General features: G+C 38.3%; 1 protein-coding gene across 1 annotated transcript in view; it reads right to left on the bottom strand.

Annotated features, from left to right (window-relative positions):
• Positions 1-16,268, bottom strand: part of COBL (cordon-bleu WH2 repeat protein) — a 208,781-nt gene extending 192,513 nt beyond the window's left edge. The window contains exon 1 of the mRNA XM_055799625.1: positions 16,144-16,268. The gene's annotated coding sequence lies outside the window, so the exon portion shown is untranslated. The remainder of the gene's footprint in view (positions 1-16,143) is intronic.
• Between the last annotated feature and the right edge of the window lie 1,635 nt (positions 16,269-17,903).

Raw genomic sequence — 17,903 nt, 5'->3', positions numbered from 1 at the left:
TTAGAATTTATTTTTGTGGGAAAAAGATGATTCAGTCTTTTCCATTGTCACAATTTCCACCCTAAGCCTTCCTTATAGCTGTGCTAAAACAAGATCACCTTTTTGGTAATAGCTGCTGCCTAGAGAGGGGCCGTTTATGGGACAATTTGTTCAGACTTTATGCACAGAGTCTACCCATTAGATGACCACAGCATTTGCTTTCAATAGCTGCTTTCATACGCTGGCAGGAGCTCTATGTGAAAGATTCAGGGTAGGGATGAATTAATGTGTTGTACTAAAGTGTCTGGTTCAGTCAGAAAGTTCTCATTTTTCTGACTCTCTGTATTGAAGTAACAAGCAGAAGTCTTTTTAAAAAATTTGCAGAGAAATAAATGTACATATTCCTATTTTTCCAAAATAACAGCTCTTCTAACAGATGTTCTTTCATTTCTGCTGGATTCATCAGTATGGATTACAAAGAGACAGTGTAGTTTGGACTGGGAGTAGCCTCTCTGCTTGTAATCTAAAAAACACCCCCTGAGCAAGAACAGTTTGTCCTCTTGCCAAGAAGTGTTCTGTACCTGAGAAGTAGCAGAAGTTTAAGTAGTTTGTTGCTGTACTCTGCTTTTGTATTCATTCCAAGTTAGAATACCTGACAGGAGCTATATTAAGATTGCTAATGCACAGCTCGTTTTTTCCATTGCACCTTTATCACCACATTTAAATACTGATCGGCTAATAGGAGCCAGCTAGTTTCAGATAAGAGCAGACCACTGTTGAGATGGGGATATTATTTGGAGAAATATTTTTGCCATTCAGCAGCGTTGTGCTAAGTGTGATAGAAGTTGTTTTCACTGTGTAAACATCAGGAGGCATTTAGTGAACATACAGCTGGAGCAATTGTGAAACCTTCATTTCAACTTAAAAAAATCTCCCCTGGCATTTTTTTCCCTCGCAATGCATACCTGATTCAGTGTTAGTCAGGTAGGTACTAGAATATGGTGCATTAAGAGAGAACTTCCACCTGCTTGGAAAAAGCTAAGAGGGGAGGTGCCTCACAGTTTGTCATCTAGATCTCAGTCCTCAAAGCTCTGGACTCTTCCCAAAGGTGTTTTTATCATGATGTTCACAACTGCTTTTTTACTGTGTTTATTCAGTGAACAATGACTCACTGTCTAGGTGTAAGAGCAATTGACAATTCCAGGGGATTTCTTGTTGAAAGAAAGGGCATCTCTACATTTAACCCACCCAACTGGTTTAAACAAACTCTGTTTGGCACTGGTAGATTCCGCAGAGAGTCTTTGTTTCCCACTGATTTTTCTCTCCTATTTTACTTCTTGCAGTTTGCAATTACTACTTTTGCTGCATGCAAATAATTCAATTACTAGGAAATGTAAATTGCTACAATTTCACACAGCTCAAAATTTGTTACACACCCTCCTCACCCATTATGTTTACAAGGGTGATACAAATTCTGATTAAAAATAAAGGCTTTTTGCCTGATTCTCTCTTCTTTCCAAGAACCGAAAAGCCATCACTGCTTTTTTTTCAGTCTACTCTAGAGATAATGATACCAGGATCAAGAATTTTAAAAAATATCAGCCTTTTACTGCTTATGGACTGATACATGTTCAATATACTTTTTTATAGAAAGTATTCCTCTTGATCCAAGAGAATCTGTTCAAGAGCCACACTATTGCCAGCAGTGAGGGAGTTCACCAGGCGATTGCCACTGTGGAGCATGTCCTATTGTGCCCAATTAAAGCACGTGTGCCTTAGGCATACTGGCAGCATCAGTGCAGGGTTGCACAGCATACCTGTCATCCCAGATGCAGTGGGCATCCCACCACTCATCAGTGGGAAAGGGGGGAGGCAGAGAAGGACTACCCTCCGGTTGCCCTGGGATACCCAGCTCTGCAAGCTGTTCAAGATTCCTCAGATTAAACTTTTCAGATAAATATTGTTTGCTGAAAATGTTGGAAAATGATTGATTTGAAAAGGAACATAATGAAACCATCAAGAGACATCTGTAGGATGTCATTAAAATAACACCTTTAGTCAAGGAAAAGAATCAAACTTGTGGGCTGGTATTTTTACATAAAGCAAAAAATTTTAAAACTAATAAATTATGGTTCTCATAAAAGGAGGGGAAATTATTCTACGCTTTTGTTTTTATTTAAAAAGAATCCAGAATAATTTGCTTCTCAACACAATATGGTCTATAGTTTTAACTGTTACTTTTTAAAAGGCCTTATGACTAGGTTAAGCAAAATCAAAACTAATCCAAAAAACAACCAGCCTGTTTTCGTTAGTTTTGTTAGATTCTTTCTGGAGAACTGGAGCCAGGCTCCTCATCTACAGATTTATACAGAAAGGAAAAAAAAATTATGAAAACTTGTAAGAAGCATGGGAAGTCAAGAATCCTTTTGAGATCCAAGGCTATTTTTGACAGATTTGTTCAAAAAAACCTCAACCAAATGACCTGCAGATAAAGGCTAAGACTAACTTCTAAAATCTTTGGAGAGTATGTCCTTTCAGCAAATTCAGTGACTGGAAATTCAAGTAACCTTTTTTTTTTTTTTAAAGGTAGAAGCTCTAAAGCAGTGTTCAAAGGAGAAAATTAGCTGAGATCTAGACCAATCTGAACTGCAAACTCACCTTTAATTATTTTTTCATTTCTGTGCCAAGACTGGTCCTGTGCTGGGAGTGTGAATAGAATACACTGTTCATTTGGACTCTTTTCTAAAAAGCCCTGCCTGAATTGAAACATAATTTAATATTTCTCCAATTAGACGTGTCTGTCAGCAGTTTCATCAGTTGCTACTGGGACTGCAGGTGGTTCTGAAGTGTAGGTAGGCAGCCTGTGAAAAAATACTCTTTAGGTGCACTGATAATGAAGAAAGATTAATCTCTTCCCAAAAAATGCTGCACTGCCCTGTAGTTTTTGAAATGAAGACTGAGAGGAGGAAAGCCATCCAAACTCCAGCTCCCTGTACAAGCTATGCAACAGTGTTGCCCTTTCGTGGTTTTTGTTGTGCTGATGTCTACGATTCATACTAAAACTATATAAAATCACTACTAATGTCTAAGAGCAGGTTTTTAGCTTCAACTGAAGTAGCTTCACGTTTCAAGATAGCAATTTATTAAACGGTGGATTTCAGAACTACATGGATAATTTAAAATAAGTATATGAAAGAAGAGCAATAATATCCTCTTATGAATTTCTTCTAAGCAGATTTTTTTGTAATTTTAAACAAATTGCATGTAACAATCATCCAGCAGATAATTCAGGAACCATACACATGCATACAAGCATATGTTTTTCCCATTCAGATTAATCAACCTTTTTTTATGCTGTAAATGCTGCATTTCTGAAATCAAGTCTTGCCTTCTGTGAACTCTTTCCAATGACTGATTAAAAATGGAATGTTCCCAAGTACATTTGTGCAAGTAATACTGCTAGCTTGGGTGTTTGTTGAAAGGAAACACAAACAGGACTAGAGTACAAAGCAAATGTAAATATTCAGATAAATATTTGTGGAAAGATGTGTTTGTCAAGCTATGGTTCCCACCATCAATAAAAGTTCAAGTCACATCATAAGCCTTAAGGAAGAAGCATTTCTGCACCAGCAGAGCTAAATTCAGGTGTCCAAAGGCAGCACGTTCCTCATTTCTGGATACTCAGAACAGTTTCTCTGTCTTCAAATGTTAAACTGCATTAAGTATGAAGCACTCCCTCCCCCCAGAGAAAGAAGAGCCCCCCCACCCCCAACCAGAGAACTTCTGTTCTTGACCTTTGGAGGGAAGGTCCATTGGAGATGGGAAAAACAGGGGCAGTGGCAAGGGATGGAGGAGTCGCCACTGCCCCTGGCTTTCTGCAACACACCAGCTTGCTCAGGCCTCTGAGCATCAGCAGCAGCCACAGAGGACTTCTGAGCAATCTGGGGACCTATCTCCTAATTGTGAACTGTGCTAGGCAATGTAGCTTTTTGCTTTAATTGGAACACTACTACTTCAGCTGATAGCATAAATCTTGGAGGGCTGTCAAAGGTAGTCTGTGTTTTCTATCCAGGAGGCATGTTTGTTATGGTTAGTGCCTCACCTACATATATTACTATATTTCTTGCCAAGAAAAAAACAAAAAGTACAAAGTGAGATAGTATAATACACACAGAAGCATGACGTTTCCCCATTTCCCTGCCTCTATATGTATGACTGCTGGTTTATATAAAAAAAACACTGAATAAGCCAGATGTAAAAAAATTCAAAGCACACTGAAATACTTGAGTTTGTAAAATATGTATTCCTAATATATCATACCATTTCTTATGCCCCTTCAGAAGTGCTGACTGGTGTCCATAGGAATGCACTGTGATTTTCTTGTGTCCTGTAAAGACAAGGTGTGATAACCTCCCATAGGTGTACAAGTAATACTGAAGATGGGTTATTTGGTGTTATCCTGCATAAACGAGCCTGTTTTAGCCCAACTAATTCACCAGACACATAACTCCAAGCTATAAGTAAACAAGATTTTTTTTTTTTGTTTCATGTAGGTGATATTTCAGTCTCATCATGTCTGTAAAATTTCATGCATGTCTTGTTCTTAGTTTTGCTTTTTATTCTGATCTGGATCACATCTTTCCTACTGCTGTGCAAACACCCAGCTTTCCAGGTTATTTCAATTTCTCATCGTCTGTTCATGCATAGACATTTCAAGAGCAAGTAGTGATTTGGGGAATTCCTATATTTACTTAAACATTCAGATGCAGGCAGTTTAACATTCCTAGAGTATTTTTCTCATAGTACAGTTTTCCTAAGACTATCTTAGTCTGGGATCAAAATCAAGGCACCCAAAATAGAGAGTTATCCTTTAAAATTTTGGCTGCTTTTTCCAACATTTGTTAGCTCCTCCTTCCTAGATGTCACCTTCATAAGTTTCCCTCACAGCTCTATGATTAGTACAATCTAAAAGTCAGATTTTGTTGTTTTTCTTTGAAATTTGAAAGTTCTAATGAAATAAGATATTCCCTGTTGTTTCAGTGGATATTTACCTTAAGGCTCTAGACAAAGTTTTTCCCAATAACAAGACTGAAACGACAGTCTGTATTTATGCTTTAATAGTTGGTTATTTAAGCATTGTCAGAACAGAATTTGGTTAAATAATGGGGAAAAAATAAGGAACGCCAGGATTAAAGGTGGATGCTTCTTTAGACTCCAACTGGGAGTTTGCCCAGATTGTTAATTCAGTGTCATTGCTTAATGACTATGGAACTTCCAACGTGAGGCTTTTTGACAGCTGATACAGGTACGCACTGGTCTTCCCTAAATTTCAGTGGTGATATCTAATTTATTGACAAGAATTGTCCATTCACATTTTCAATACTGCTCCTTGCAAACAAATACCAGGCTGTCAACACCACCACTGGCACTCTGCAAGAGCAAGCCCAGAGGGCAGGGACCCAAGGGGCCCCCAGCTGCAGTAGGGAACTCCAGTACGCTCAGGTCCTGACTGAAAAAATCTGGAGTCCAATCTTATCACAACTCTGAGGTTCTCCTCAAACATATATTAAGGTAACTAGGCCACAGTGATACCCTAAAGCAGCATTTTTTTAAAAATTGTTTGCTTGTTTTTAAAATTTATTGGCTGTGGTGTCTATTACAGGTAATTGTCTGTCTTTCTTTAATACATTTCTTCACAACTTGCTTCTGAATCTCTCCCCTGTTTCCTTTTACACTTTGCAGCCAACACCAACTGGTATATGAATTCACATAATATTTTGTCTTCTCTGCTTATAACTTCAGATATCTTAAGGCTTCAACTGGCAGCCAGCACGCTTTGACAAGGATATTGAAAACAGATCTCTGGTCTCTTCTGAAACTACAAGATAAAGTCTTACTTTCAATGAAAATATATGGCACCAGTGCTCAACAGGTAATGTACTTGTTTAAACATCTGTTGAGCAAGGGTGACGGAGAACATGCTCGAGACTTTCACACGTGTTTTATTCCCCATATTTTTGTCTGTGTCTGTTGGCAGGAGAGAAACAATGCCATTTTCTTGCCCTTTCTTCCCCAAGGACTCTCTGACTGAATGTTTGACAGCATCATGTGACCAGGACCTGTCCTCCAAGCCAGGACTGATTAAACACTGTAAGATAATCAAATGACAGACATCAACAAGGACATAAAGCAGCCTTTGTCCCACACTCAGTACCTTGCCCCAAGGCTTACAAAAAGTACAACAGCAGCATATTGCAGCATATTACAGCATACAGCAATTTAGGACGGGAGTTAGGAAACTCGTAGCTGCTAATAAAGTTTGTTGACAAACACCTGCCCAATTATCTACCCATCTGCCTGGACAGCATGCTTGTCATCTTACAATATGTTTTTCCTGGGCTAAGGATGAAAACTCCACTTGCTTTTCCATAGCATATTTAATTCATTAGGTCAAAAAAAGAGTAGAAAACATTAAAACCCAATAATTCAAGATTACAGTCATTTGACAACCTGAAAGGCTATTGGCATAAAAGACTTGTTTCCTAGGAAAGGTGTAATAAAACCCACAGAGACAGTCCCAGGATGTCTTTTACCTTGTGACTTCTGTACACTTCTTTATACAGAAGTAGTGGAGTAACAACTTCATTTATAACTAGCACAGGTATCTGGGTACCTGAAACTGTCCTCACAGCATAGAACAACTAGAAGACGAGCAGGTAATTAGCCAAGATGAAGTTCCAGGCTGTTGTCAGGCCTCAAGCTAGTTCGTTTACTGGTCTGTATATACAGCACAGGCTTATGATGTCAAGTGTACCTGAGAAACTTAAAAAAAAATAATAAGCCATTCCACCCTAAAACACACACAAAGACTATATTGGCTTTTCATAAGACTCAATGTAAACTTTTGGTCACTACTTCCCCAGGACTGTAATAATGATCTCTCAGCTTTCCTACCTGCAGAGACTTTTCAAAACAGCGTGTTATGCTTATCAGAAATACTCCCTACCAAATGATCCCCAAAACAAAGCAAACCAAACTAAATGCTTTCTTAATCAGTATGAACCAAGGAACTTAAAGTTGAAGAGCAGTACAAACAGTGCCTCTCATTTTGTGTTGTGATCATCCTTACTATTATTTTAAAGTGCTAACAGAAAGTCCTTGGCTCACTGTTGACCTGAATGACTATCTGCTATTTGGACGCTCCAGAAAACACAGTGAATGCCTTCTGGTCCCACAACGCCTGGTACTCTCTTGCTTTGTAATAACAGGGCGCATTAACAGAAAGTGAAACTGTGAACCTTGTCAGAGAATCAGTTCTCAGAAAGTCATGAGGCACCAGCACATGAACATTTGGTTCAGGTACGGATGACAATAGTATCTGGACTTGCTGAATAATGGACTTCCAAACAGATTCAGTTCAGCTAAAAAAATCACAATTAGACTTCTGGAGGTGCTATGACAGCTGAGACATAAATATGTATTTATATATAAAAGCATGGTGGTTTTTTTTTAAGTATATACACACATGTACTTTTTCTTTAAAAAGGAGTTAACCCCATAAGTACTGTTTTGCAGTTTGTTTCAGATGTGGACAGCTGCTTCGATGCAGGTATGCTGCTTATAACTTCACAAGGCAAAGGAAAAAGTTATAAAAACATTACCTATTCCAAATTGTCCTTTTAATTACAATTCTTTATTGAATTCCAGCTTGAGGTTTAATACAAAGGGGCTGCATTACCAGCTAATGGAGTATTATAGCACTTGCTAATTTAGTACTCTGAATCTCACCATAACCATTTACTTTGGCTCTGAAAATCAGAACTTGGATAAGAAAATGAAGTCCTACGTAACCTAATGCACTGTCTTCAGAAAATGCTGTATAAAAAGTTCAGAGCAGCTGTTAGTGGATGCAGTTGGCAAGTGTCCTGTTTCCTGGATGGTAACTAGCCTTTTCCTAAATGCATTTTGATTATTCTAGAAGAGCTTTTATTTTGAGTTCATGACAGTTTGTTCACCAGAAAGTCATATGGGCAGAAAATTAGAGTGTCTTCATTACAAGGCTACCCCTAAGACCACTTTCAGAAATAATTCACTAATATCTTTTCAGAGGATGGGACAGATCTATTATTTTGGTTCAAGCATGAGACACTGCAACAATACAAATAAATAAATAGATGAAGTTAGTGGAAAATAGTTGCTAGTAAATGCTAAGATACAAATTTTCACCTACAAGTATCACTTGCTATTACCTGAAATAAAGATTGACCTTGAAAACATGCACAGCACAGACAGCTTATAGGAATTCAAACGCTAGCTTAGTTCCAGATTGAAATCTTAAGACTTTAAATTACCTGCACATCTTTTCCCTAGACACACGCAATATCTTCTAGGAAGGCTGGGTGTGAGAGTCAAGGCCGAGGATAGCAGAAAGGCTGGAATCAAGCAATGGTGACTGACTCCCAGAATTATGTCTTCCTTTCAGTGAAAAGAGTAGTAGCCATTTCTAACATACTTAAGTGGCACAGGTGCCAGTCAGGAAACAAAAAAAGCAAATAAAAAAAGAGATCTTATTCTGACAAACAAGATGGCGCACAAAGAACTTCAAAGACCCAGGGCTTTTCTGCATGGGTCTAGAGTAGGTCTGGAGGGGAGACATTGTACTCTGGCTACACCTGCAAGAAAGTGGGATAACGTGTTCAGTGAGACTGAACAATTTTCCCTCCATTACTTGGTATTACATAAAAAAGGGAAACCAAAATGAACAAATGAGTGCTTTGTTTATATGTCAGAATAAAATGTATGTTTAAAAGAATCTTTCTGCCTCATGTCTCCTATCAATCATCTTATGGCTTTTCTCACGTATTGCCATGTTGAGCTCATCTTTTTTTTGCAAGGGCTTTCAACACAAAGCCTGAATTTGGTTATCCCTTGGGTGGGGTTCAGCCTGAGAAAAACCGGGAACAGTTAAGCCTTTAACCTTTGGCTTCCAGACCACTATAAAGAACAAAGACATCTTTTCAGAGGACAGCAAAGTGATTAACACTGCACTATCATGCTTTGGATTTCTGGGGGAGATGAATGTACAAGTTTCATGAAAGCAGCTCGTTTTCACAGATTTTTGCTTGCTGTTATGTGCTATCAGGAAAGAATGTGTGTGTAAACTGGAGAGGCAATATCCTTGCCAGTGCTTTAGATACCACAGCCAGAATGGCAGCTCTTTGATCTTTCCTCTTTAGAGAAGTCCCACAGAACTGAAGCAGCCAAACTAAGTCCTTCCCCAGTACAAAGTCTCCTGCCAAGACATTCCCCACTTTCTTCTCTTCATTTTTTGTCACCTTTTACCTAGGGGGTCAGCTTGGACCAAAGCCTGTCACACTGGAAAAGGCCAGAGCACACACGGGTAGAAGAACATAGTCTAATTTGACCCAGTCCTTTCCTACTGGGCAATCTTACCCTGAAGAAGAAAACCCAAATTATCTTAAAAGTTTAGAGATACAGCAGATGTCTCTGAATAGATATTGAAGTCTTTTTGTTCTGAAGTAAATTGCTCCAAGGTGATTCCTTCCCTCTGTTATTTTTGGTCTACTGATGCAAAACTGCCATATTATCAACCTACTGTAACTTTTTTTCATTTGCGAGCCAGTGGAGGTGACAGTAAAGCATATTTTGGCCAGTCACTTCCTCTTGAGAGGTGCTAATTAGGACAATAATCCTGAGGCTTTCTGATGATGTGATTTGGTGATGCTCTAGAACCTCCCAGCTCTGTCATTCTTGTGAAATTTTGTAAACAAAACACAGAAACACACCCCAACTCAAAACCCCAAGAATGAAGCAGCTGTCTTTAAAAACAGCAACATAAGAAAGCACCTTTCACTAAGGTGTCCAAGTATATTCCATAAAATAAATTAATGAAGTTTGGTCAAACAGAGCCTTTCTCATAGATAATGAATACCTAAAGTGACAAACCTGAATGATAGAAAAATATCAACTGCATTTATTTTTTTGCCTGGATACCAGTAAAATCTGTTATGTCTCACTTTTCACTAAGTTAGTTCAAATTAAAGCACCCACACAGTGGAACAAAAATATTCATCTGTCTCATATGTATAGGAATACTACCTGAATTCGGAAAGTAAGCTGCAAGATGAATCACTAGCAGACCAAATAACGTTTTTCAAGGCACAGCTAATTTCACTTATTGTAGTTGTGACAAGTAACTGGACTGTTCCCATGCCAACTGACAGCCAGGGTTTGTGATGCTTACCTGTCCCAATTTTTAGAGGCCCGCAAAAGAATAAATATTAAAATAGACAACATGTACAATCAGGTTACACTATTTTAAGATTAGCACTGATCACTTCCACTCGCAGTAGCAAACATGCCAGTTGCACTAATGGCATTAAAAAGAGATTAAAAATAATTAAGGAATTGCAGTGTGTTGTGCCAAAACAGGTTAGTAAGGTATCAAAATGCCAGCTATTCAAAGTACATGAGGAATAAAGGTAATTCTTGGAACATCTATCACTATCCTGAATTCCTGACACAGACCAGTAAATACTTCCCAAATGTTGTTGTTTGTCCAGGTAGTGGAGCAGAAGAAAATGGATAAGGGTTGTTTAATTTTATTGTAAATTGGATACTTGGGAGGTCCTAATACGGTAACTGAAGAATATCACAATACATGGAAACTCATGGAAGAAAGTTAGTGCCTGAGCTTATAGTGCTCAGAAGATTTGGTCAATTAGGTTTTTTCCTAGGTGAGATAGTATATTTTTTTTTATGGGAAATTTTTTTGTATTTGTAATTCTGACCATATTTATGACACAGTTTTTAGTAGGCTCCAATGCAAAACAAAGCCATCCCAAAAATACCTGCCAGGGCAAATGCAAAAGTAAGTTTGACACTTACCTATGTCAACTGTTGCAGGATTTAAACCCATTCTTCCTGCATTTCTGCAAGTATCCTAACAACCAGAAGTATTAGCTATTTTTGGGTAAGAGAAATGAAGCCAAAGAGCAGAAGCAGACATGCTGTTAGAGCAGAAAGACTGACCTGACTTACATTGTAGTAGTTCAGGTTTTTAAGCATTGGATGCCACTGTTTCAGTCATGATGTTTTAGCAACTATCATGTTGTTTTGTTATGATTTTTACAGTTTAGTGACAATTATAACATTATAGAGGGCATTAATAAAAATCACTTTCCCCAAATTTTATTTTCATAGTAAAAAAAGGACTTGCTTCATGGGAAATTAGTTGAAATCAATTAGGGTTGAACAAGATATGAAGACTAGGACTTAAAATCCCCTGTTTGAGAGAAAATCTTCAGTAGACTAAAATATGCTGAGGGTAATGAAAAAAAATTACTGATAACATTTCATTGACAAGATCACTGTGTTTGAGGCAAAATTTACATAATAAAAATCAATAATTGTCAAACCCCCTAATCCTAAGCAAAGACTTTCTGCCAACATTTTCAGCTGTAGAAATCAGAGATTTGCCTTGATAGTCATTCCTTAACCTCAGTTTATTTCTTCGTTGCCAAATGCGAATACCATCCCAAGCTGCGGAGGTAGTTTGCACATACCCCTCCATCCCAAATCCAAGCCCAAGGGAAAATTTAATTAGCTTCTTCGTGCATGCATTCCTGAGGAAAAGAAGCATCCAAGGAGACAGAGCCTAAACCTCAGCAAATCTGAGCTCCTAGCATGGGACACAGAAAAGCAAGTACCAAAAGCCTGCACACCATGAGTGGCTCCTGCTTTTTCTCCTCCCTGATTAAGTTTTGCCCAAGTGTTCAGACTAAACCGTTAGATCCTTTATAGATGATAATCTCTCCTCAGAGTTCACATTGCAAGAGCAAAGCAAGTTGACTGTTTTCTGAAGCAGTTCTTCAAAGGCAAGTCTTAACCAAGCAGCTGAAACTTTTTCCCCTCCAAGCCATGAAGGACACAGGAGGATTTGGTGTGTGGGTCCTATCAAAGATATTCTTGGCACCAAAAATGCATTCATTTTATCTGCAACCTCTTCACTCCATGGTTTAGCTTACTACTTTGCATCAGATCAGGTTTAAATTGGAGTTTCTTTTAGACCAGCTTCTAAACGAAAACTACCATAAGAAAAACTGACTTGCTATCTTTGGGCAAACAGTACGTGTTAAATAGTGCTGGATACAAATACTTGGACCTGTGAGATTTGTTCTGATTCAAGGTCATCATCCAGCTGCTTTGCATGTCACAGACCTAATGGAAACAGGATACAGCAGTCACTGTAAAGCAGCAACTTCAGATTTGGGGCTGAAGGGGAGAAAGTATGTAAATGTCTTCTGGCATTTATTTATTATTTATTGTACACAACAGACATGCAGAATATTAGCCTCTGGAGGTGGGGGGAAGAACCTGTGCCCTATTGAAAAAGTAGCTCTGTTTATTTTGTATTAGAATTAATTAACTGTAAAGTACTTGCCAGTAGAGGAACAGTTTTCTCTCCAGTTAAGACATTCCTGTCAGAGGGACCAGGCAGAAGTAATTGGTGAGTAGGGACACAAGCTGGTCCTTGCTTGGGTGGGCTCTGGGCAGAACCCAGGATGAGGTGGGATGATACATCTTGACATGGTTGCACCTCAGCAATGGAACAATCCCGCATGACGTTCTCTATTCTCTAGATAAATGCCCATTTCATTTATATACCAAAGGGAAACATATCTATTCTGACTATACTAGAAGCGGTATTTTCCCAAACATGGCTTTCCAGCCAGCTTGAGTCTTTAGAAAAGAACATACCCAAAATGAAAAGAGCTGGAGAACAATCCAGTATTTTGTCTCTAACACCCAGCAGCCATAGCACACCCCAGAGTGATTCAGTGCAGAGCAGCGAACCTGCTTTCGCGCAGTGCAGGACTTTGGGAACCCCACTGCCCCACTCAGCACAAAGCCACCAAACCTCCCAGCTAGTGGTGCAGTGTGGTAGCTTGGGGAGAATACACGCAGCAGCCCCACACTTCCAACCTCACCTCTCTCTGGTAGCGTTTAATCGGTGAGCTCATCACTGCTAGTTTCCTAGCTCAGAAGGCTTCACAACAACTCTTTATGCTGGCACTGAAATAAACTTCCCTGAAAAGCTTTACAGGTCTGAAAGGAATGGGCACAGATTCTCCACACTACTGGAGGGGAGAAGAGGTATCCTCCTAAGTGAGCATTTGGCATGCCTGTCCTTTCTGTTTCTTGGTTAGGATATTCACAACCCAAGAAATAAAATCCTTACCCGACTTCCTGATGGGTCCTGCGATAGCAGCATGCTCTTATTTCTTAAACGGTGACAAAAGTTCTGAGATAACTGGGTGCCAAAGCCTTACCATTCCCAAATCAGACACTTCCCTAGGATCTGAGGAGTTAACCTAAAAATGAAAGAAAGACTGCAGCTGTGGCAGCCTGAGTGCCAACATTTCTATCCTTGCAGTATGACAATCAGTTGTTTCCCAAAATATAACTCACCACAGCCAGTAAGACATTGCTTTAAATGGTGACAGAAAAGCTATGAAACAACACTGGGGTTTAGATGTTTTTCTAGCTGGATAGTACTTTTTTTTTACAGCATCGTACCTCACAGTCTCACATTTTTCAGATACAATAACTTTTGCTGTAAAGTGCCAATAGGTATTCATAGTAATTAAGTAACAACATTTGCATGGATAGATCATTATGATAAGCATGAGCTATTGCTTTTCCCACCTATTGCATGTTACTAGAAAACCCAGCTGGGTTAGGCATATGCAAAAGTTATTTAAAAGAATTTATGAAAGAAAACTACGAACCTATCTAATTAAAAACATCAACATATTTATGTTTCAGTGACTTACAGAAAAATGAATTTTAAAAAATGGAACCATGCATATCTTAAAAAAAATAAAAAAGACAAAACCCAGAAGATGTTCCACACAGACAAATATTCAAGAAAAGCTCAGCAAGAAAAGAGCTCATAAAAATCACATACAGCATGTCCAGTCAAACTCTAGGCAGAAAAGTCTTCTAGTAATTTCCCCAGAGTCTTATATTTCTTTTATGAAGGTTATCAGACATATCCAGCAACCAATCTGAAAGTACAGAACCAAAAGAGCAACAAATTGCGGTAGAGACACCGCAACCCTGAGTGCTACCTGCCACTTTGGAGGGAAAAAAATTCCTAAAAATCTAGATGTGCAGCACCCTCTAGTGACTGTCACCGGTGCCCACACTTGGCTTTATGGAGTATTAGTGGTATGGTGAGGGGATGGCCTTAGAGTCAGGAAAAACTTTTCAAAATATGAACGTGAAGCAGAAAGAGCCAGTGAAACGCCAGTCGCTGCACATCAGGTTAAACAAGAGACCAGGGACAGGTGCCAGCTTACAGTTGCCAAAGAGTGAAAAATGCAGCTCATGCATTTAACCATCCAGAGTCTTCTATAAAGTTTAGTGAAAAACTAAATTGGAATTCAGTGCATGTACTCTACTAAGACTTTATCCTCTTCCTGGATAATTAGGTTTAAGAAATTCTTTTAAAATAAAGTTCTTACTAATCAGACCACCCGGCTTCTGTGAAGTCAGAGATTTTTAGTCTCAGTTATTTTTTTCAGTTTTACTGCATTCCATCAAATCACTCAAGAAAATATTACCATTCTGCTTAAAATTTAAATGATAAAACTTATATTTGTTCCTCTAGAAGAAGTTTTTCTAGAAATCAGTATGTTTTAATTTCCACATTTTTGACAAAAAAAGGTTTCCCCTGGGGAAGCACAATATCAGAAACATCTACTGTCTGTGTTCCTAACTCAGGTATTCCAAGACTGATAGAGTAAAAAAAACACACACTTAAATTCACTCCAATTTAACATGGAAAAAGTTAAACACAAAAGATTAATGCCAAATTGAAAAAAGCTGAGAGCCAAATGGGTCTTTGTAGAATACAAACAGATACCTATGTGTGCACTGTTCGTTCACCCCCCGCTCCACACGTAATTTTCCAGGTAGCCTTGCGTAAGTCTCACAGCACCTTGACAGGACTGTGCAGGGCTGCACATACATTGACACCCATCTTCAATTAAATAATAAAAATCAGGCTGCTTCCAAAAAGAATTTTTTTAATCTCAAAAACTTGAATGCACTTCAGCCTGAACAGGTAAGTAAAAAGCTTCCCACAAAGCTGGTGCTTTCCTGACTATGTGTTTCTGACTGCCTCTCTTGTGGAAGATGTTCAGAGGGTTACAGCAATCACTATTGCCTCTGCCCATTTGTGCTATCCAATCACTATGCCCTTCAGTTAGAGATGAATAGGTCACTGTATCATTTACCAGCAAAGAATAAGATAATTCCATATAGCTATGGTACTCCTATAGGGCAAGGTGTCCCCAAAAAGTTCAAGTGAAATAAGAAAAACAGTTTTCAACTGAGGTGCCCCAAAGCTGGGTACAGAATTCAGGTCTGCTGGCTTGTTCTGCACTGCGCCAAAGAAAACTTTGGTGAGATTTCACAGCAAGCAATATTAAGTCATGTGCACTCATGTGTGCATAGAGAATGTTTAAACCTTTATAGAGAGACTTCTCAGAAACAGCTAAATAAAGCATAATGAAGTAAATAAAGCACAAAAGACTGTGCTTTCTTAAGGAGCTTTCTCAGAAGTTTTGGTTTTTTTCACTGTTAATCATCATGAGAAAGCTTTGTGTTCTGTCTTACCACTTTGGATTTCTTGCAGGGATTTGACACTGCAGTTTCACTCCGTTTTAATGATGTTATTTAATGGTGGTTTTGAGAATATTCTTCACTAAATTTTGATGCTTCTTTTGCAAATAGACATCCATCCTTTTGTCCTTAAGAGGCTTTTTTTAAAAGTTGCTTTTGTTTCAAAAATTTACAGCTACCAAAAGCTAAAGTACAAAGATGCACATGGATGTAGCAATTTAAATCAGTTGATCATTGTAGAAACATCATAAATATCTCAAAGATTATTAAGGCAGATGGCAATATATATTACTCAAATCTCATGATCTTTTCCATTGCATTTCAAAGCTACCATTACCTTATGTGACTAAAAACTACAGGAACAAAGATTATTATTTCCATTCCTAAGATATGAACTACAATACTATCTGCTTTTATGTAAGTTTTGCTGAAATAGACATATTCATACATTACCATAAATCAATGAACTAATCTTGAGAGCTTAGGAGCACTTTAGCATTTGATTTGTAGTTTGGACTGCTCTTCTGTATTCCCCAGCAGCACATCATTTGTGTCCATGCCCTAGTAGGATCTAAGTCTTCACAGCTTTAGTGTGCTGCTTTGACTTTCTGACCTTCAATTTTAAATGCAAAGTCACTGGCAAGATCTCTCAACTACACTCACTCCAAAGCTTGTAAGGATTACCTTCAGTCAATGCTGGAGAGCTCAGCAGGAGTGATCAAAGTTTAATCTGTTTCTAATTAAAGGCTGATCTGCTTGACCCTGTGCTCTAAAAATATCAAGCTGTTTATATAAACTGTTTTTTCTTTTTTTTTTCTTCTTTAAATCCCTGTGATTTTATAATGCAGCCAATAAAAGAATACAAGGCATTACAGACCTATTTTTTAAAAACTGCTACATGTAGTTACGTTTCAGAATAATAAGTGAAAGAAATTCCAAGAGCAAATAAATGTGAAAAGAATGAAGACACTTACTAATAAGTTAACTCACAGTAGATATACGTGGCCATTTTTCACTAGAAAGAGCAAAGGCAATTACACCACAGCAACAAACAGTATAAACAGGCACTGCTTGTGTGACGTACTTAATCTGAAAGATTTTAGGGTTGGATTAAGCAAAAGCATGAAAAAGGTACACCACCCACAAAAGAGATCATCCAGATAAATGATATTGCTGTTAAGTTTTATTTTGTAGCATTTTCTAGCTAACTATGATTAGGTAACAGCCACCTGAAATTCAGGCTCATGAAGTACATGAGAACAAGGATTCGACACTTGTATAAACTGTTTTTTCTGAACTACTCCTTCATTTTTTTTCCCCAATTAGATTTTTTCCCTCTCCTTTCTATTGAAGTGGAACAAGCAGGCCTTCTAGCTTATTTTGTACTTTTCCAACCAAAACAAAGTTTTTCAAAAAAACCCAAAACCAAGCAGCTTTTTTTTTTTTAATCAATATTGTTTTAGATAAAAGATTGAGACTTTTTAACCTCTAAACAATGGCCTTTTCAATCAGTTCACGCTGACTGTGACGCACAACAGCTATGTTGTTTTTTTTTCAAACAAAAGAAGTTTCTCCATTATATCACATTTCTAAGAACTTGCTCACACTTTCTCAAGTATGACACAACTCATGATTTTCGAGATTACTTGGGGGCTCTCACTGTGTGCTATGGTACATAAGCTACAAAACCCATATACAGATTGAAAGGTCTTACTATCAGGTGCTGAGCAGCCCATAATATTTAGTATTTTTCTTTCGGTTTTAATCTATTTACAGCTACATGGCATTTTTTCCAAACTCTGCTGCATTCAGTATCAGGGGCTCTGTGAGAACAAAGCTCCTTTTGACCAACCTTCAAGCACAGCACAAAAGACAATAGAAACTCATTTGAGAGGCTGGTCATAGCAAGGATTAGGGCTTTCGTCTGAAAACTCTTTACAGCTAAAGGCAACGGGGCTCCATTTGGTAACCTCTTTATTTGACAGAAATCAGATGAAATACAGCCATTAAGTAAGTTAATAAAGAAATGCACAATACACAGCTGGTAACATTCAGCAGCAACGCTTCTTGGGACACCTAGGTGGTACAAGGACATGACTTCAATGTAGGAATTCCTGTTGAAGCTTGAAGGGGGAGCAACTGAGATTTGGCTGTGGCTGAGACAAACACTACCATTCACCTGGAGAAACTGGAAAAGATTGCATGGTTAACAT

This window comes from Falco peregrinus, chromosome 3 (assembly GCF_023634155.1).
Source record: "Falco peregrinus isolate bFalPer1 chromosome 3, bFalPer1.pri, whole genome shotgun sequence".
NCBI classification, from domain to species: Eukaryota; Metazoa; Chordata; class Aves; order Falconiformes; family Falconidae; genus Falco; species Falco peregrinus.
The sequence above is the reverse complement of the archived record's forward strand: the minus strand, read 5'-3'. Positions and strand labels throughout refer to the sequence as shown.